The sequence below is a fragment of the Aquarana catesbeiana genome, linkage group LG04, assembly GCF_042186555.1.
Source record: "Aquarana catesbeiana isolate 2022-GZ linkage group LG04, ASM4218655v1, whole genome shotgun sequence".
NCBI classification, from domain to species: Eukaryota; Metazoa; Chordata; class Amphibia; order Anura; family Ranidae; genus Aquarana; species Aquarana catesbeiana.
Genome location: NC_133327.1, coordinates 336,306,636 through 336,329,213, shown reverse-complemented (window position 1 = coordinate 336,329,213; position 22,578 = coordinate 336,306,636). Strand labels below are relative to the sequence as shown.

General features: G+C 42.4%; 1 protein-coding gene across 5 annotated transcripts in view; it reads right to left on the bottom strand.

Moving 5' to 3' along the window:
• ANKRD6 (ankyrin repeat domain 6) overlaps positions 1-22,578 on the bottom strand; it is a 345,397-nt gene that overhangs the window by 157,156 nt on the left and 165,663 nt on the right. The window lies entirely within an intron of this gene.

Below are 22,578 nucleotides of genomic sequence, written 5' to 3'. Positions count from 1 at the left end.
TTTGTCTTCCAGGTTTTTTTTTAGATGGGTTTACAACCATTCATTTTAATACTCTCAATATAATTCATTTAATATTATTAATGTATATGCCACCATCCCCATTGACATTGTACAAACTAAGTGATGATTTCACAATGACAATGCAAACAGCAGTGAGAAAGTTCAATAGGGGAGAGAGACTGGACCATGCAAGTTCGTATTAGGTAGGGACAAAAAGGAATGACAATTATTAATTTCTGTACAGTATAAGGTAATGTGTGCCTTGTGAAAAAGTGTACATGCTCAGGCCTCAGTGCTGAGAGGTCTTCAGCTACACTCCTTATTCCTGCGATTTGATCCTGATTCTAGTTACCAACCTGGCTTCCACCTTTGGCCCCTCTGAAATCCCTCCTTGCTCATTCATTTGCTCCTGCACTGCCCTGGGCTCGTCCACTGACTACATCTTCTGACTCACTTTCTGGTATTTCACTGGCAGCAAGTTGCTGAACCAGACTGTTCCTGATTCCATCGTTGGCTTCAAATCTCATACCATCTTGCCTGCCCATTGCTGACCTTGGCTTGGTCCTAACTTCTTGTCGTAAGTGGCCATTATCCCTCTATCACTTGGCAACAGTGCTCTCACGTACCAACTACAATAGCATCATCAACTGGCACTCATGCCACTCCTTCATTCCTACACTCTCTGTATTTCTCCTATCCAGGAGTGTTGGGTTGTAGCTCTAAGAGAGGCCACCTTCATTATCTCAGGGTTCCTAACCTGGTATTTGACAGGCTAGGCAGGATTAATCACAAGTAGCAACAAGTGATTGCCACACATTTTAAACAAATGGCTCCCTATAAAGTCAGGCACACAAGTAGCATGTTGTAGCTTGTAGAAGCAATTAAGTGTACATCTCTGAATCACTGTGAGATTATTAGCGATTAATTACTACTACATGTAACTTGCGTGCCTCACTCCATAGGGAGTTGTTTCTTTCAAATGTGTGATGATCGATCACTACTACAAGCAAATCATCGCTAGCAATTTTAGTAGTCCGATTATGCTACTAAAAATAACCTATGCACTCCCGGCCTTAGGGTGGTATCCAGAAAATAGCAAGAAAATGTGTGCAGTTGTCTGAATGAAGAGTTGGGTTCTGTGCATAATTGGTACGTCAGTAGTGGGACTAACCAAGTGGAGCAGTGCTGAACTAATAAAAAGAAAGGTAGATGAACTGATCATCAGAGGTCAGGGCAGACTAAGTGAGTGGTGGCAGTCTGTGTTACAATATGCAATCCAGGCTATGATAAAAGTATGCACTTGCAATTTTTGTGTCCTGTGCAAGAAAGGGACAGATAATGGGAATGCGCAATATATTAAGTGAAAAATATGTCTGCGCATATGTTGCTAACCAAAGTTGTAATGTGTACAGAATGTAAGAGATGTATTGACAAATGATACTCAAAGAAGAGATGTACAGACAGACATAAAAATGGTTAACAACATTGCAAACTTCCCTATATATCAAGTAAGTTACGACCAAAGAATTTTCCTTCCTCTTCCTGATGTTTTGCTTTTTTGCATTGTTTAGTCATGATGTTTAAATTATGCACTTGATACCTCTGAATAATTTGTAGGAGAATCAGAGCTTTTCTAAAAGATCACAATGTTAAATACACCATAAAAACATGTAAAAGTGACTTGTACGCGTTATGTGGGTCTTAAAATTGATTTTAACGTTGTTATTTTCAATATGTTCAGAGTGATTTTGAATATATTTTCAGGGAGATTGTGTTGTTTGAAAAGAGCCACATATCTACACCAAAAGTACTAGCTTGTTATACTGTATATGATTCTACTTACATCTACTAAACAGTGTGGCTCAGCATGGCAAAAAAGCTTGCTTCAATTTGTTTAAAACACTTCTAGGCAGATGTAGAAAGCATCTCTCCATTACTTTTAGTTACTTTAAAATATTGCAAAACTTTACCACTATTCTGATTACACACATTTCAACCACGGATCTCAGCAATGTGAACATTCCGCCTAATCAATGCCATTCACAGCAGTCAGCTGCCTTGATTTTTGTAGCATGATCGATAATCTTAGGGCTCTTTCAGATCTGCTTTCAATAGGCTTTGCTTTTGATCTGAAAGTCTAGTTTGGTTGACCACAGTGAGAGTCCCAGTTGGTACAGTTTTAGACTTCTAAGCGAAGCAGCCCTACCAATTGCAAAGCAAAGCTTACTGGTGTGAAGTAACACAAGATAGCTGGACTTTCAAATGAAACTGCATGCTAATAGCAGTAGAAGTGATGATATCGGCAGCCATAGGTTATGCAAACAAGAGTGGACATAATCCTCCACCATGTAAACTCTACAAGATTCAAAGAGATGCCACAGGACATCAGCAACTTGTAAACACGGGTCTAAAAATATAGCAGGAAACTTGGCATTCATGCCAAGGCAATGGAAAAACTCTTTTCAAAGCTGGTACTGCAGCATCTTAGACAAAACAGTGTTGGAAGCTATAGACATGTCAATGCTTTTTATAACTGATTTTAGGCATTAAAAAAAACAGACGGCCGGAAACACAGCAATTATTATAAAATGTAATCTCACGATTGTGAAATGCTATACACATAAATTATGCTTGTATCTTCCAAAGTATGTGAAGTGCCTAGACAGCCATCACAACACAAAATAAAAAAGTAATAAAGATTTAAGACAATGCCAGGGGCTAAGCAATACAATTTACGTGTAACTAATCACTTTTTTTTTGGCCTGACAAGACCTCTGTCATGGTGAAAACTTTTTTCTTCAGGGCCTGCAGTGAAATGTGGTTATGTCAACACATATATGAAGGTCTTTTAACAGGATGCTAACAAATAGCATCTGTTTTGTCCCTGCACTTTGAAGCAGCTTTCTGCAGAATTGGGGACTTTGTATAGAATTAAAAAGTAAGGCTTCCTAATAAACCAGCACACACACTCATAAACTGCTCCCTCCCCATTTTTCCAAATAGCCATATGGCCTTTGAGCTTCACATAAACTACTGGTAAAGAGGGACCACTTCAATGCCTTAATTCTTCCCGCAATTACTCTTCTCCTGTGGCTGCATAGCTGAAATAAAATTACTGAATAGACTCAGTAAAGGCATTGAAGGGAAGCATTGACAATTTATAGGCAATCTGCTGCTATGCTTTTCTGCAATTACTTGTATTCCTAACAAACATTTCCTGTTTTCTTTGCCTTATATTTTTGTACACCTGTCAAAACATACATATCTGTTTTCTATCAGAAAATGCATTATAGTTCTGCATCACTGCGTTTTTATACTTTTTTTATAACAATTTAGGATTTACACAATAATCTTTACAGAAAAGGAAGCCGAAAGCTACAGGTATTTAAGTTATTTACCATGATGTTCCCCCTACGAGAATCACATGTACATAACAACACTGACAGAACATTTATTCCGTTCTACAATACCCCTGATGACGTCAATTATGAGGAAGCGATCATCGGGACGCTACGCTTACACACTCTGCACATGCGCAATCGCATATGCACAACTGTGGACTTTTAACTTGTAAGGAATTCTGTTTTTATCTATTTTTTCACTTGATACTCCTTATTGAGCCAGAATTTTTGTATGCAGCATTGCAAATACGGTACTCATTAAATTGCCAAAAGAGACAATGTTGCACTATTGGAGTCTTTGTTTCTTTGCATATTTGCACTCTCTGATATTGGGGTCATCAGATCTGATCTGATCAATGCCCAGTGTGTGTGCAGCCTTCTGGAGGGAGACGCTCGGGACATCCGAACTTCCTCAATGCGGATCTCTGATCCAATAAGCGCTTTGTGACCCCCCTGAATGACGGTGGTCGCTACTTTCTGGTAAGCCTTTTAACTTACTGCGGTAATGGGCAACACGTGGTCAAGTACATGATCCATGCTTCATATCTCACGGGGGATCTTTTTGCCTTCTATTGAACTTCAATAATATATGAACTTTTCACTTTTCCACTGTTAAAGGATTTATTATTTGGCACTGCACTTTACATATAGTTACATAGTAGGTGAGGTCAAAAAAAGACACAAGTCCAACCTTTGTGTGTCATTATATGTCAGTATTACCTTGTATATCCCTGTATGTTGTGGTCATTCAGGTGCTTATCTAATTAGTTTCTTGAAACTATCCATGCTCCCCACTGAGACCACCGCCTGTGGAAGGAATTCCACATCCTTGCCGCTCTTACAGTAAAGAACCCTCTATATAGTTTAAGGTTAAGCCTCTTTTCTTCTAATTTTAATGAGTGGCCATGTGTCATGTTAAACTCCCTTCCGCAAAAAAGTGTTATCCCTATTGTGAGGTCACCAGTATGGTATTTGTAATTGAACTCATATCCCCTTCTCAAGCATCTCTTCTCCAGAGAGAATAAGTTCAGTGCTCGCAACCTTTCCTCATAACTAATATCCTCCAAACCCTTTATTAGCTTTGTTGCCCTTCTTTGTACTTGCTCCATTTCCAGTACATCCTTGCTGAGGACTGGTGCCCAGAACTGGACAGCATACTCTAGGTGCGGCCAGACCAGAGTCTTGTAGAGCAGGAGAATTATCATTTTATCTCTGGAGTTAATCCCTTTTTAATGCATACCAATATTCTGTTTGCTTTGTTAGCAGCAGCTTGGCATTGCTGAGCCCATCTTCTACTAGGACCCCCAGGTCCTTTTCCATCCTAGATTCCCCCAGAGGTTCTCCCCCCCCCCCCCCCCCCCCAGTGTATAGATTGCATTCATATTTTTGCCACCCAAATGCATTATTTTACATTTTTCTACATTTTGTATAGTAGACATAGTCACTTTTGCAGATTTTTGTATTGGTTACACATGCAACTATCATTGCAGTTATAGCTACTTTTGCACGTTTACACCTTATAGTTATTATATGTTATGTACACATTTGTATTAATTTGCATTGTTTAATTTTAAACGCTGCGCTTTATATATTTTTACAATAAAAAAGGATGAAATTAATGCACCTAAAGTATTTCTTAAGGGAATTCACTAGATAATGGTGCTAATAAAAAAAGCACAAAAAATTCCCAGCACATTTGTCAGCTAGTCAGCAAAATAAATAATAAATATATAATTTACACTGTTTCAGCAACTTGCATTAACAATAGAGATGTTAGTTGCACATATTAGCAAATGTAACATTGCCTCTTCAAGGCCCCTCTTTGAAGTTTGGTCCTTAACTTTAACCTATGATAGCCTCCATCTTGGAGCATACATAGCAGTGAATAAATTAAGGGTTGGTATGTACTAGGGTAGCTCTGGACGTCTTCAGCTACCTTTGTGCTGTGCTGGGCATCTGATGTGTACTGGTGGGAAACTTCCAAGCATACCAGCCCTCAATGTAATCATATTGCTGTATACTCTCCAAGATGGAAGCTCCCATAGATTAGAGTTAGGAACCAGACTTCACTTGTCCAGGCAGTGTGGCTTCCACACTGGACAACTTTTAACTGAGCAGTATCTAGAAGGAGATCAAGGTACTCCAAGTGATGGGCTGGTTCCAGTACTAACTTCATGATCCAACTGAACCTCTGGAGATTCTAAACAATATGAAGGACAATGACAGGTTGATTGGTAGATTCTATACATGCCATTTTTACAAGAAGGAAAGTGCTGAGCACTTTCAAGTCGGGACGGTGGAAAAATTTGAGTAGAAACCTTGAAATATACCTAGAAACTATATTTCTTGCTTCTGAACAGGGGCAATCATTTCTTGGGAAAGGAGTTGTGCTAGGGCAGCACAGAGGCCTCCTAATCATTGCAGGGATGTGGGCAGTTGAGACAACATAAAGCAGGGTGGATGCAGATTCTAGCTTGTAGCATCCTGAACACCACATTATTCACCTATGCATCTGATATATTTTTGGTTCAGGTGTTTACTTTTGGTCCTGTTGTTTACAAAGGCTAAATTATGTCCCTCTACTTTGGAAAGTGGGATTGTCCCTTCAATGTGAGGAGGGCTTGCTCTCAGTTTTGGAAGGTTTTAGCATCCAAGGTTTGGGAACTGATTTCTGGACTTGGACAGGCATGGAAAAAACAAGAGCTTGTCCAGCTTGAGCCTGAAATTAATTTTTCTGGAGCAAAAGAGTACTCTTGCTCACAGTGACCACTTTAATAAACTCATCCAGGGAAGTACCAAAAAGGTATTTTCCTCAAATTGCATATGTGGTAAATGTTTTTTCACTGCTGTTCAGCAGCCATTATTTGGGCCAAAGAGTCCATTGCATATGTACTTAGACAAGACTCATTCTGGATAAGAAATGTACCATATCTACAAGCTTATCAACACAGTAATGTAGGGCAATAGGCATGAGTTCTAAATATTGAAAAACCAAAGGACCCAAAAAGATCAAGCCAGGAGACTTGAGGATAAGTTCACCTTTTTTAGAAAAAATATCAAATGCACATCAGTGGATCAGAGGTGCAATGTCAGGCTTCTGCAGACAAGCCCTGCAGCTTTCAGCCCATACCTCTATACAGGCTGTCAGTTTGAAAGCCCATCAGCACGCTAACAGTTCATTTGGAAATACAAGCTATTTGCTGCGAGGGGGGGGGGGGATGGGGGGAGAGACGGCAGAAGCTGGAACATTTTCCATGTTCCATTCTAAATACAGGTAACATGCTCCAAAAGGTGAACTTATCCTTTATGTTGGCCATACTGTACATGTATCAAAATTCAGCCGGTTCAACAGAGACCAGATAATTTGTGAACCATGTATGAGCAAGCTGGTTGTACACCAGTCGATCTATCAATAGACTTGTGTACAGCCTGCCTATTGGAAAATGCTCTCTCGATCAACGACGCCTGCTATAGCCGGCAGTGCTGATCAGTGTATTCTGACGGTGAGTAAGTCTCCCTGCTGTCAAAATACAATATCGCAGCAGGAGGGATTCCCCTATTTACATCAAGTGTATGGATGGGAGAATTGAGTAATTTTCTTTTTCGTTCAAGAAGATGGACAGAGCTAAGACTCCAAGGAACGTGTGAACTCAAGCAGAGAAGAGAGATCCAGGCTGTTGGCACTGGGTCCAAAAGAAGGAATGCCAAAAAGCTAAAGCCAAAACCAAAGAAAGTTGTTAGTGGGATGAGAGCTAGACAGGCCAGCAGGACCGCTGCCTGTACCCTTGTGCTTATGATCTGTGGTACTTCTAGTACTGAAGTGAGCTAAACCAATAGAGGCACTCACGAAACCTAGATACAGGAGCGGGGGGGGGGGGGGTTAGGAGTCCTTCTGTGACCTAGTAGCTGTAGGTATTAGTGAGGAAGTCTGACCCTAGGATGCTTATGGGGAGCCAGCAGTGCTTTAACCTAAGCCAATGGGCAGAGGAAAAAGTGTATGCACAGGCAAAATAGTGCGGGCGCATTATTGTGGCGAGTGTGGCACATGGCAAGCACTATACTTTCAGCTGTCACCCCACAGAGTATATTGAAGGAGACTAAGTAGTGCACTCACTGTGGCTTTGGGACACAGTAAAAACTGTTGGAGCACCAGTCCATGAAGTGCTTGCGACACTGGAATGTTGCAGCACAAACAAACAAGCAGTAACACAGAAGGTGGAAACGCAGAAGTCAGAACACACATACCAGGCTCCGATAAAAAAGGGGGGGAAACCCCCACACTTGCCACAGTCCAGATTGTCTTTGGCCTTCTGGTGGGCAAATTCCAAAGGAGTTTTCAGGGACAGGCTTACACCAGCAGGTGTATCACAGTGCATTGAAGGTGCCAGGGGAAAAGATGTCTATTCTCCTAGGACACTAGCCTAAAACTGAAGCATGACGGAGTAGGATGGGGTTTACTGCCTGTTCAACACTTTTGTTTGTTGTCAGTGCCCAATTCTCCTGTAGATTGCAGCATAATTCAGTGTCTCTGAATCTCTACTGACTTGGTTTCTCTTACATAAGAATGTTCATTACATATTTTTAATTTGTATTTAATGCCAAGGATACCAAGTACATATAGCACTGTAACACCACTCTGTTTAGCAACAGTAGGGTGGGTTCCAACAGGATATGGTGCCTGCTGTCTTATCGTTCGCACTTCTCTCCTGCATATACTGACCACTGTCATACCCTCAGCACTATCCCCACCTGCGCATACTGCTCGCAAAGACATTTCTGCCTGATATATCCACAACTTTTACCATTCTGGAACAAGCACACTTTTGCTAGTGTAACGAAAAAAAAATATTGCATGGTGTACAGTAATTAATGTATAAAAACAACTCAAAAAAACCTTGTCAACTATGTTTTATGCATTATGTGATGTGTTGTATGCATTTATACGCTCAGTCTATAACGACCAGTGATCATACCAAGGAAATAACATTTTTTAAAGCGTTCCTTGTATACTTATTTTTAGTAACGATGACTTTTTCAGCAGTGGTCAGGAACTTGTGTTGACACTGCTACCTTAAAAAGAACATACAAGGAAGCTCTCATGTGTTTTGTTTTGGTGGTATGTAGTAAAGCATTACTTTGCAATTCGCTATTCCGATTGGCTGCTGGTGACACACCCACAACCTGCTGAATGAAAGGGGCCTACATGCATGAACTAAGTACAGGGTTAAGACTGATTCCAAATAGAAGAACAAGGCCTTTCATACTTGCTACAGTCAGTGCAGTAAGGAAAAGACTGCTTCCCTAAAATACTCTAAATCACAATTGAAACTCAGGAAGACTTGCTATTTCTGAAGACCTGTTACAATTTAACTGTACTGATGAGAATTTTTTACATTCCAAATACCTTGGCAATCAGCCTCAATGTGCCTTGTGTAGCTAAGTCTATGATACAGAATTGTCCTCGACTGTTTGCTCCCATCCACTAAACTCTAACGATTTGGTATTGTGTGACATTGCGGCATTCGTTCCCATTCAGATTTTGGAGCACTCCGCCAGCCCAGCAGACACTTTACTGCGGCATTTCTGTACTTCAAATGACAACAGCGACACTGCAACGCTAATGCCATTAATACTGCAGCATTTCTTTCCTGCCTCTGACACCACCAACACTGTAGCATTTTTGCCCCCCCTCCCCACCCCAACATCACTGATGCTGCAATTATCTTTTGCTCATTTGATACATAAACTGTTAAGGAGGAAAAACACCAAACCATAGTGTCCCTTGGCACAAGTAACGCCCCAGGCCCTGATAGTCTACACTTAGGGGTCCACAATCAAATACCTAGAGTCTACTGCCTGACAGTAAAAAAAAGGGGGCTTTTGATAACCAGAAGCTCCCACAGTCCATGTAGTATGCCACTATTTTACTCCTACTTAAACCTAATAAGGAGCCAGTTGACTGTGCTTCATATATGCCTTATTAAACACTGATGATAAAATATTCACCAATATGTTGCCTACCAGGTTAAATTCTACTATACTGTCTCTTATACGTGATGATCAAATTTGTTTTATGCCTGGTAAATCAATTATAAATAATATCCATAGAACTCATGTAATGGATCAACATGCGCCTCTCTGAAAATAGCAAAGGCCTTTAACTCTATATTATGGCCATTCTACTCTTGGCCAAAATTTTAAGAAAATGGATTAATATACTCTATGCTTACCCCAGTTAATCACCAAGGTACTTTCCCCTTTTTTCCCCTAGGGCCACAAGACAGATTTATGCAACAAGTTTGAAAGCGCTCTAAAGGGTTGGTCTCTAATTTATACTTGCAGCTTTTACATACCAAATTGGGCAAGCCTCCCCTCAAAGGCAGAACAAAATGGCAAGGTCTTATGCCCAGTATGACAGAATGGGATGATATGTATGTCTCACCAGTGATCAATAAATGGTTGATTCAGTTGTACTGTACATTATTAGCCAGACCTATCTATCCCAGGTCCATTTACACAAAATGTGATACACGACCACCCCTAACTGTATACAATATACCCAACCCCAAGCTAATTTGATGCACCTTATCTGGGGTTGCCCAGGTATATACCTGACTTTTGGAAGCAAGTGAAACATTTTCGTACTAATCTTTCATGTCTCACTATCTTGTATACACCTGAAATCTGCTTTTTCTGTTTATTAGATGTGGAACGTTGGCATTACTAGTACAAGTGTATTACTACAGGAAGCACTGTTCACAGCATGCATTGTTTATGGTCTGCTAATTGCTTTTTGATGGATTAACCCACCTTCCTAGCTTGTCACGGTGGGAACTATGAATAAAACTGATTATACCTTATGAAAAAGTTATGTACAGGAGGAGAATATTCCCTCTTAAACTCAAGTCTAGAACCTATGGTGTGAATATGCATTTACTTTTAAAGTGACTGTAAAGTCTTGTTTTTTTTTTCTATAAAAATAATAAACATGTTATACTTACCTGCTCTATGCAGTGGATGTGCACAGAGCAGCCCAGATCCTCCTTTTGTCGGGTCCCTTTTCTGTGCTCCTGGCCCCTCCCTCCTATCAAATGCCCCCACAACAAGCAGCTTTTTATGGAGGCACCCGAGCCGAGTCACAGATCCCTGTGTCCATTCAGATATGGGGCCGCGTCCCGACCCATCCCCTTTTTTTCTGATTGGCTAACTGACTTTGACAGCAGTGGGAGCCAATGGCATCACTACTGTGTCTTAGCCAATCAGGAGGGAGAGTCTTGGAGGTCTGAGACTCTTGTGGACATCGCAGGAGATGGGGCTCAGGTAACTATTGGGGGGGGGGGGGGGTTGGCTGAGGGGAGCTGCTACACACAGAAGGCTTTTTATCTTAATGCATTCCTGAAAGATGAAAAGATATGCCCTAGGGAGACACCTGCAGTGGTTTACTGTCTCCCTGGGCATATCTTTTTGATGAAATACTGGTTATACAGCGATATGCTTTTGGGCTTTATTTAGCCATTAGCACTGTTGTAACCTAATTAAGGACCTGTATGATTGGACGCCTTCTGGCCCTCCTTTTTACCTCTTGTATACCAGGAACTACATTTTTCATCTGCCCTTGCCTTTACACGCACCTTTAATGGCATCCCAGTCTTAGTCCGTAGGGTTCAATATTGAGTTGGCCCACCCTTTACAGCTATAACATCTTCAAGTCTTCTGGGAAGGCTGTCCACAAGGTTTAGGAGTGTGTCTATGGGAATGTTTGACCATTCTTCCAGAAGCGCATTTGTGAGGTCAGGCACTGATGTGGACGAGAAGGCCTGGCTTAAGTCTCCGCTCTAATTCATCTCAGAGGTGTTCTATCGGGTTGAGGTCAGGACTCTGTGTAGGCCAGTCAAGTTCCTCCACCCTAAACTTGTTCACCCATGTCTTTATGGATCTTGCTTTGTGCACTGGTCCAAATCATTTGGTGGAGGGGGGATTATGATGTGGGGTTGTTTTTCAGGGGTTGGGCTTGGCTCCTCAATTCCAGTGAAGGGAACTCTTAAGGTGTCAGCATACCAAGACATTTTGGACAATTTCATGCTCCCAACTTTGTGGGAACAGTTTGGGGATGGCCCCTTCCTATTTCAACTTGACTGTGCACCAGTGTACAAAGCAAGGTCCATAAAGACATGGATGAGCGAGTTTGGGGTGGAGGAACTTGACTGACCTACACAGAGTCCTGACCTCAACCTGATAGAACACCTTTGGGATGAATTAGAGCGCAGACTGTGAGCCAGGCCTTCTCGTCCACATCAGTGCCTGACCTCACTAATGCGCTTCTAGAAGAATGATCAAACATTCCCATAGACACACTCCTAAACCTTGTGGACAGCCTTCCCAAAAGAGTTGAAGCTGTTATAGCTGCAAAGGGTGGGCCAACTCAATATTGAACCCTATGGACTAAGACTGGGATGCCATTAAAGTTCAAGTCTGTGTAAAGGCAGTCCCAATACTCTTGGTAATATAGTGCATGTAGCACAACCCTTTGATCCCATCAAGGTTCTTGGCCCCAGATTTGTTTGAAAACCTTATTCAACCTGTGTTAACCTTGATTGGTCTACTGTTTAATCCAGTTATGCATACATAAAAATCATTAAATATAAAATTTACAAATTGTACTTCCTGTGACTCCCCAGAGTCAGAAGTCTCTTACTGTATGTACATTGATATAATCTAATTCCGGGTACTTCAGTTTCCTCCCACACTCCAAAGACATGCTGGTAGGTTAGGGACCTTAGATTGTAAGCTCCTTGAGGGTAGGGACCGACGTGAATGTACAATGTATATGTAAAGCACTGCGTAAATTGATGGCGCTATATAAGTACCTTAAATAATAATAATAATAATATGACCTTGCTATAACACAAACCATCACTAAAAGCTTTGCTCTAGATTTCTACAGTAACATTTATTTTTCCTAAAAAAAAAAAAAGAAACACTTTCCTACACAAGGGTATGCATATGCTGCTGAAAAATTGCAATTATTCTAGTTATGGCATATTTACTGAACACTTTATAAGCAAGTTTTCTTATACCAACCTACATAATAAACAGATTCTACAATAAATGTGTGATTGTTCCTTTGCCTAATAAGGACCCCTTAGTAATTCATTGGGCAAAATGGTCTTAAAACAACAATAAGACCAGACATAACAAATGTTCTATTGTCTGCCAATCTGCTCATAAGATTGGACTTGACATTGCTCTACAAAGTTGAGCTACTCCTTAGAGCCCACCCGCTGAGTGAGGAAAACAGTAGCCCCACAAAAAATTACCCACTTTTTCACAGAAAATATATTAGAATTTCACAAGATATCCTAGTCACCTGTCACATGACCGCAAACATCATATTTTGTTCTTTATCATGGCAATTGTTTTTGTTAATCAAAGGCATTGTGCTTTTCCTCCTACCTACACTGTAGTGAGGTGGAGTCAGCCACCCCTGATGAAACCACTCCTCACGCATGAAACTCGTTGTGAAGTCTATGTCGGAGCAGACCCCTTTGTTCATTATTATCTTCATATTTTTTTCAAACTGACTTTCATCCTGATCAAGTAACCTATTAACCTAAAGATTCCACTGGGGTATACGTTGTGGGTCGCAATTGGGTCTAAGTGATTGCATTATCAAACACATCAATACACTGCGATGCAGGTAGAGAAGTTGTTTAACCTGTGGTAGCTGCATTTAAGTCTTTGTAGGAGTTTGCATCTAATATTATATGAGAGTGTAATTGGGTTCCTTGTGAAAGCTCTGTGTCACCTACACCCCTTTAATAGTACGAAGTCTGGCTTATCCAAAATCCCCCTTACTGGCCCTTCTAAGCCTGCAGGTTATAGTTTAAATGGCATGCAGTGCATTATAGTTTTAAAGGATCTTGAAGCTGCAATCTTCATCTCAAACCCAAGGTAGCAGTGAACTTGAGCCTAATCCAAAGTATAGAATGCTAAAGCAAGTGACGAGACAGAAAGCTCAAGTGAGTAACTTTTTCCATCTCCACTTATCTTCTACTGGAACTAAGGTTCCGTTCACATATATGTGAATTAGATGCAATTTGAACCGCATCTGATTGGCATGACATGTGAATTAACCTGGCTTTCTATGGTTCACTTATGTGTGGTACAGCGGCAGTGTGCATTCACAACAAATTTAAAAAGAGTCCTGTGCGTTTTTGGAGCACTGCGTTGTGATTCAGATGCGAATTCCAGGCTATTGCCTTCTATGGGAACGCATTTGAATTGCACATCGCATCAGTTTTGAACACAAATTCTATCTGAAAAAAAAAACAGCGTGAACGCCAAAATAAAAAAAAGAAAAACGGTGTGGGGTCCCCCCTTGAATCCATACCAGACCCTTAGGTCTAGTATGGATTTTGAGGAGAACCCCCACGCCAAAAAAAAAAAAAAATGGCGTGGGGCCCCCCAAAATCCATACAAGACCCTTATCCGAGCATGAAGCCTGGCAGGCCAGGACGGAATGAGCAATTACCCCCCCCCCCCCAATCATACCAGGCCACATGCCCTCAACATAGGGGGGTGCTTTGGGGCAGGGGGGCATGTTGATGGGGACAAGGGCCTCTTCTCCACAACCCTGTGCCGTGGTTGTGGGGGTCCTATTGGAATCTGGAAGCCCCTTTAACAAGGGGGCCCCCAGGTCATGCCCCCCCCATGTGAATGAGTATGGGGTACTCATTCACCAAATAAAGTGTCAAAAAGAAATAAAACACAGACATAGTTTTTGACCTATGAATAATTCCTTTATTAAAAAAAAACAATGTCCCCCGGAGTAGATCCATCATCAATAATGACACCCACTGCAACCGCCGGACCCCCCCAAAAAAAAAGCTCCACCTGCGACTAAGGTTACCGTCTTTTGCTTGCTCCGCCATGTGACAGTTCTTAAATAGCTTAAAGGCGGGGCCACCTGGCGACATCACCTGGTGGCACTGCCCCTTGTGATGTCACTGACCCAGCATGTACCAGTCGGTGACATCAGGTGTCACTGGGTAGCCCCGCACCTTACTTATTTAAGAACTGTCACACGGTGAAGCAGACAGAGGGCGGTAGCCTTCGTCGTGAGCTGAGCTTTTTTTTCCGAGTCCGGAGGTGCAGAGGATGTCATGGCTAATGATGGATCTACCCCGGGGGACATTTTTAAAAAAAAATTTAATAAAGGAATTGTCAAAAACTGTGTGTATGTTTTTATTTCCTTTTTATGTAATTCCACTGTTTTTGGTGAATGAGTAGGGGTACAATATGCCCTTTACTCATTCAAATTGGGGGGGGGGCAGGATCTGGGGGTCCAGATACCAATAAGCCCCCTGCCAGCAGACCTCCCCAACCACAGCCCAGAGTTGTGGGGAAGATGCCCTTGTCCCCAAAAAGTGCTTTGGGGCAGAGTCTGGTATGGTTTGGGGGGGGGGGGCGCTTGCTCGTCCCCTCGCCTTTCTGGTCTGCCAGGCTGCATGTTCGGATAAGGGACTGGTATAGATTTGGGGGGGTCCTCATGCCGTTTTCTAAAAAAAATGTTGGCGTGGGTTCCCCTTAAAATCTGTACCAGACCCGAAGGCACCTGGTATGGATTGGGGGAAGACCCCCATGCCATTTTTTTCATGATTTTTTATTGGCTCCGCTGACAGCTGATGAGTTATCTGTTGTTATGGACATGGCAGCCGGCATCCCAGCCCAGCTCCTTAACAACCAGCTAATGTTGAAGTTGCCGTCGGCTGCCGGCTCCAAAAATTTGCATCTGAACTGCATCTAAAATATCAGCTGAACCACTGAACATCTGCTTAGGAAATTTGCACTGAACATCAAGACATGTCTGAACCTAGCCTAAAGGCAGTTTCACACTTGTATGAAAAGCTGCATTGTTGCGCAGAAAGAAAAAAACAACAACTCAGCTCTCCCCAAGGGCACACTGAAGACGTTGGTTTTCTATGTACTCAGTTCACACTTCAACACAGCAGTCAGCTTTGTGGTAGAGGGGTACGGAAAACTGCAACATGTCTGCATTTTTCCTCTCCACTCCGCATGTAAAAGCAGTTGAACTTAGCAAAAACGCACAATAAACCAACGTCACAGGAAGTAAAGAACAAAAAATTGATGACTGGTAGACAATTGGTTTGTACAGTGACAGTTTCCCAACTTCCCGAAAAACACACATAGAAACACAGGTAACTGCGCAAAAAACACAGATGAATGCACATGAGTTTTTACATGCATTTTTTAAAGGGGTTGTAAAGTCAGAAGGTTTTTTTATTCATAATGCACTCTATGCATTAAGATAAAAAAACCTTCTGTGTGCAGCAGTCGCCCCCCCCCCAGTATTCCCTAGTACGTAACTGAGCCCCATCTCTCTCCAGCAATGTCCATGAGTTCCTCGGCCGTCCGGGACTCTCCTCCTGATTGGCTGTGATGCCACTGGCTCCCGCTGTTGTCAGCCAATCAGGAGAGCGAGGGGGCGGTGCAGAAACAAATGGACACAGGGAGCTGTGACTCAGCTTGGGTGCCCCCATAGCAAGCTGCTTGCTGTGGGGGCACTCAAAAGGAGGGAGGGGCCTGGAGAGCCAAAGAGGGGCCTGGGAAGTGGAGGATCTGGGCTGCTCTGTGCAAATCCACTGCACAGAGCAGGTAAGTGTAACATGTTTGTTATTTTAAGAGAAAAAAAATGAGACTTTACAATCACTGTAAGCACACCTGTGTGAACCTGCCATAAATCCTACTGTAGTGTAAATCAGGCCAGGCACACTGAGTTACTATATGTATATATGCCATCACAATGATAGTAATTGCCATATCCAGTCATGCAAAACCTCTAGTAATAAAATGTTATAATAGAGGGTCAAGGGCTCTGCATCAGGTACCACCACTTAGAGGGTGCTGCCATCCAATCCATTAAATCCTTTGCTTATAGGCTCTTAGAGACTAATTCCTGCACTGCCTTGATCCTGCCTTTAAAAGCATTATTAGCACGGTATGGCCATTAATGATCCTTGCTGCCCAGTCTAGGTCTTCCCTGCAAGCTTTTCTCAACCTCAGCATGCAGAACACAACATGGTGAGTCGCTGAGGCATGGGGCAATCGGGGAGCCAACTGTGTCTACTGTATAGGCAGCCAATGGCAGATTATTAGTAAAAGCTAGCTGCCTGATTACTCCAGCTCCTCAGCCACTACCCTCTTACTTCAGGCCATTTGAGGTCTGTAGTAAAAATAATGGCTATTAAACTAGTTCTGTACTTGTGATTGTATGTGTATATGTACAGGTCATGTAAATATAAGTAACTCTTGCCTAGCAGTAAAAAGGGTCGATGGTTTGAATCCCAACAATGACACTACCTGCCTGGAGTTTGCATGTTCTCCCTGTGCCTGCGTGGGTTTCCTCCGGGTACTCCAGTTTCCTCCCACACTCCAAAGACATACTGGTAGGTTAATTGGCTGCTGTCTAAATTGGCCCTAGTATATGAATGTGAGTTAGGGACCTTAGATTGAGGGTATGGACTGATGTGAATGTACAATGTATATGTAAAACGGAAATTGACGGCGCTATATAAGTACCTTAAATAATAATAATACTAATAAATTGAAATATACAATAAAAAACATATGCATTGCCTGGAAGTGATGACTGTGACTTACTGACTGTGTCTGCAGATATGTTCTGACTGTCTGTGTGGTACTCAGGGCTTTTTTTTCTCAGAGATCGTCTCTACCCTCTACCAACCTTGGTTCCACCCCCTATCCAACTCCCAGCACCGCCTCATTAAGAGAATACAGAACCAAGTTCCATTTTGTGCTACTAAGTAATTTGTATTGAATTTGTTAATGATAACAAGAAAGACAGTAAAACAGATCACCCTGCAGTAAGCAACAATAGACCCCTCCAGCAACGTCAACAGACCCTCAGCAGCAACAACAGATCTCCCAGCAGAGAGCATCATTAGACCCTCCAGCAGCCAGCAACAATAGACCTCCCTCTCAACAGTACATCCCTCCCAGCAACAACTGACCCCCCACCAACAACAGACCTACCCAGCAACAATAGACCTCTCCCTCAACAGTACATCCCTCCCAGCAACAATTGACCCCCCACCAACAACAGACCTACACAGCAACAATAGACCTCTCCCTCAACAGTACATCCCTCCCAGCAACAATTGACCCCCACCAACAACAGACCTACCCAGCAACAATAGACCTCTCCCTCAACAGTACATCCCTCCCAGCAACAATTGACCCCCACCAACAACAGACCTACCCAGCAACAATAGACCTCTCCCTCAACAGTACATCCCTCCCAGCAACAATTGACCCCTACCAACAACAGACCTACCCAGCAACAATAGACCTCTCCCTCAACAGTACATCCCTCCCAGCAACAATTGACCCCCCACCAACAACAGACCTACCCAGCAAGAGTAGACCTCTCCCTCAACAGTACATCCCTCCCAGCAACAACAGACCTACCCAGCAACAATAGACCTCTCCCTCAACAGTACATCTCTCCCAGCAACAATTGACCCCCACCAGCAACAACAGACCTACCCAGCAACAATAGACCTCTCCCTCAACAGTACATCCCTCCCAGCAACAATTGACCCCCCACCAACAACAGACCTACCCAGCAACAATAGACCTCTCCCTCAACAGTACATCCCTCCCAGCAACAATTGACCCCCACCAACAACAACAGACCTACCCAGCAACAATAGACCTCTCCCTCAACAGTACATCCTTCCCAGCAACAATTGACCCCCCACCAACAACAACAGACCTACCCAGCAACAATAGACCTCTCCCCCAACAGTATATCCCTCCCAGCAACAATTGACCCCCCACCAACAACAACAGACCTACCCAGCAACAATAGACCTCTCCCTCAACAATACATCCCTCCCAGCAACAATTGACCCCCCACCAACAACAGACCTACCCAGCAACAATAGACCTCTCCCCCAACAGTATATCCCTCCCAGCAACAATTGACCCCCACCAACAACAACAGACCTACCCAGCAACAATAGACTCCCACACAAAAGTAGATCCCCACCAGTGATAACAGATCCCCCAGCAGTCCTTGCCATTACATACATTCAGTACTATAGGTGCCAGAACCGCGTTCCCGCTAAAAAAAAAAAAAGCCCTGATGGTACTGATTGTGTATTTGCAAACATGTTTCTGGGTCAGCACAGTACTAGTTTGTCTCTGCAGACATATCTCTCATTGTGTCAGTGCAGTATTGATTCTGTCTCTGTGGACATGTTCCTGGTTGTTGCTTGCTTATTGTCACAATCGCATATTATAACAACTGACTGCTGCCTGTGTGTGGGATTGAGATCGGACTCAGGTAATCTTAAAGCAGAGTTCCACCCAAAAATTTAACTTCCGCTTTTTGGATTTCCCCCCCCTCCGGTGTCACATTTGGCACCTTTCAGGGGGAGGGGGGAGCAGATACCTGTCTAATCCAGGTATTTACTTCCACTTCTGGGCACTTCTCTGTCTTCTGGGAGACACACAGGTCCCAGAAGACAGCAGGGACCAGTGAGGACGCGCATCGTGACTTGCGCATGCGCAGTAGGGAACCAGGCTGTGAAGCCGCAAGGCTTCACTTCCTGATTCCCTTACTGAAGATGCCAGTGCCTCCACCCGAGAGCTGAGGGACAAATCGGCTTCGGGTGAGGACATTGTGGGCGCCCTGGACAGGTAAGTGTCCATATTTTAAAGGTCAGCAGCTGCAGTATTTGTAGCTACTGACTTTTTAAAAAAAAAGAAATTTCGGCGGTACTCCGCTTTAAGTCCTTTAAATCCTTAACAGGTATTAGACGTTATTAAATGTATATGCAAGAAAATATTTCACTGGCTATGTTTTTCTAATCTGTCCATTTTTATTGTCCATTTCATTTTGCGGTAATTACTCAAAATAATTTTGATGTCTAGAGGTACATGGGAGGGGGTTAAAAAAATTGACCCGGGTGCCAAATATGCTAGGTACTGTATATAGGCATATATCCTGTTTTTTTTTTTTTTCATGTAAAACCCAGCAGTAAGCAGAAGCTGTGAGAAAACCTGTACTGACAGAGTATTCCTTTCATTTTTTTCTATAGGAGGTGTTGTGTGAGTGATATATCTTGGAGGTTCACCAATTTCCCTTTTCCTTGGCAAGAACTCAACACAGTATGCTTTGACAAATGTTTTCTTTTTGTGGAGGATAGACAGTGTTAAAAAATAACCTTTAACTTTAATCATTCATTAGAAGTACATAGTAGGTTAGGAAGATACTTACAAAAAAAGGAAACTAGAAATACTATAGAAATTGCGGGCTATTATATCCAGAAATGTTATTGTTTTGACATATAGACAGTGCTATGCCTTATCACAGTGTCAGAAAGGTTAGATGTCACCCAGGGTTCTCATTATGCAGGTTGAGGGGCTCCAGGATGTCTGTACTGAGTGAAGAAAAATGATTTTGTGCTTTTCTCCAGGACTGGTAACTGCAGGATTGGGTTCTGGAGCCCAGAGACTAGAGAGGGAAATCCTCTAACTCTGAGTTCACATTTTATTATATAAACAACCCCCAAACATTCTGTTTATGTCAAGATAATTGTAAATTTAGGACCATTCCATTTAACCCTGTGATGCTGGAAACTCAATCAAAAATGTAAACTCATCATATAAACTATATACAAATGTTCACACCTATGTGTGTGGTGAAAATGCGCAGAAATTGCATGCTTTCCCAACATGCACAGAAACGTGCTGCCCTTTAGCAGAAGCGCAGCAGTACCCTTAATTGTTAACAGCACCCCCACGAATCTGCAAAAGCGTGGACCCTATAGTTCAGTGTGGCGTGCTTTTGGAAAAGATTCACTTCTTTTCTATGTTACTTGTGTGTAGGGAAAGCCACTGAAATGAATGGGCTGCCCTACATGTGTAACCTGAAAAACACGTCTGCGTTCGGTCGCACCTGTATGTGTGAACCAAGCCTTAGGCCCCATACACACAATTAGATTTTCTGCAAATTTTTGTCTTCAGATTTACCAAAACCATGTAGTGCAAGGGCCTGCCTGATTGCATACAAATTGAAACTCTAATGCCGCGTACACACGAGCGGAATGTCCGACAGAAAAAGGCAGACAGAAACTTTTCATTGTATATTCCGATCATGTGTATGCCTCATCGGATTTTTTTTTTAGAAAATTCTGACGGACCTAGAAATAGAACATGTTCTAAATATTTCAGACGGAACCAATCCTATCGGGAAAACCGCTCGTCTGTATGCTGTTGCAATGGACCAAAAACGACGGAAGCTATTGGCTACTGGCTATTGAACTTCCTTCTTCTAGTCCCGTCGTACGTGTTGTATGTCACTGCGTTCTGGACAGTCGGACTTTGGCCGGACTTTGGTTTGACCGTGTGTACCGTCGGAGTTCCGTCGGAGAAAACTTCGAAGTTTATTCCACGGTAAAACCGGTCGTGTGTACAGGGCATTAAGGTTTGACCTCATATTATATGGTTTTGGTAAATCTGAACACAAAAATCTGCAGAAAATCTAATACAAGCTTTAGTAAATAAACCCCATTGCGCACTTAAAAGTGGGGTATGCCTGTAGTGTGTACACAGCTTAACTGTGAGTAGATACAAAATAACAATCCTCAATAATCATAAATTGCTCTCTAAAAAAATCAGTGTTCAAACAATTGTGCTACCATGCAAATGGCCATGAACACCATGCTCTGCTGTGTTTATTGAGGACTGTTATTTTGTATATAGCGTGTTTAGTTTATGTGGTGAGTTTACACTTTTCATTGTACAGGTGATTTGTCCCAGCAAAGGGTTAAATGAAATGGTCAGAAATGAATTTCACACTATCTGGACATGCAGAGTGATTGGGGGATGCTTATATATTGATGTGTACCACCTTGGGAGATGTTTGTCAGCTGTATAGGGGGCTGCAGACTCAGCGGACTCCCACACATATACCCCCCTGCTCTTCAGACCCTCCTTGTCAGGGTTTATTCCTCTTTAATGAAAGGTGCTACATTTGAGCAGAGTGACCACAATATACAATATAAACCAAAACAGGAAGTGAGAGCAAATCCCTCAAAAGTCACCAGAATTAGTTTACATAAATTACTATCCAAATTCAAATCTGCCTAGATGATGGTAACTTCATGCAGATTGGTGCAAAAGTAACCACTAAAGAACACATACACACACCTGGAATTCTTCAATGGACTAAGGAGTAATGTAACTATACTAATGAAAAAAATCAGCTTACATTCTGCTATTACTGCAAACTAAAAGCTTACTGGTTGTTAGGCATTACTACTCCTTGTACTGCTTAATTGCTCCTTGCACAGGGTTTTTAAATAAGTCCAAACAAGTGTAATGCACATGATGACTGCATTCAGATATACACTAGATTTTATGTTTTTTTAGATATTTACTATAAAAATTCTGGACACTGAGGGTCAGAACCATACCCACATAATCACTAATGTGACAATCAAAATTGGTACTGACTGCAGAATTATAAGAGGAACTACCTACTACATGGTTTAAAGTGTTACTAAACCCAGTAATATGAAAATAGCTAATCTGCCTCCTCAAAGTGCCCACAGCTTATAAATCTTCATTTGATTGAATGAACCACCGGTTATCAGAATACCCAAACCCAAACATAACTCCTTTGACAAATGGAGTGAATTTCAGCCAATTTATCATGAGTCGGATGAAATTTAATGTGTGTATCACCAACTTTATAGTTTGACCAGATCAGAGCTAGCAAGATGGGCCCACATGCAATTTTCCCTATTTGGCTTAAGCCTTGAAAACCCTAAGCTGCTACATCAAACTGGCAAAAAATGCTTTGCCTGCAATAACCACTTGCTGACTGCTGGCAGCTCCCACTGTGATTATACACAGCAGGAGCCAATCAGTGGGTACCGTAGGTACCGTCAATGTCCGCCAGCACCTGCCAATCATTCAGTACAGAGGCAGAATGGCAGTCTGCCTATGTAAACAAGGCAGATTGCCTTTCTGTCAGTAGGGAAGGCATGGATTCTGTGTTACTGCAAAGCAGGGACAAGGATCCATGTCTTCTCCCAGTAAAAGCACCTTCCACATTGTACAAAAA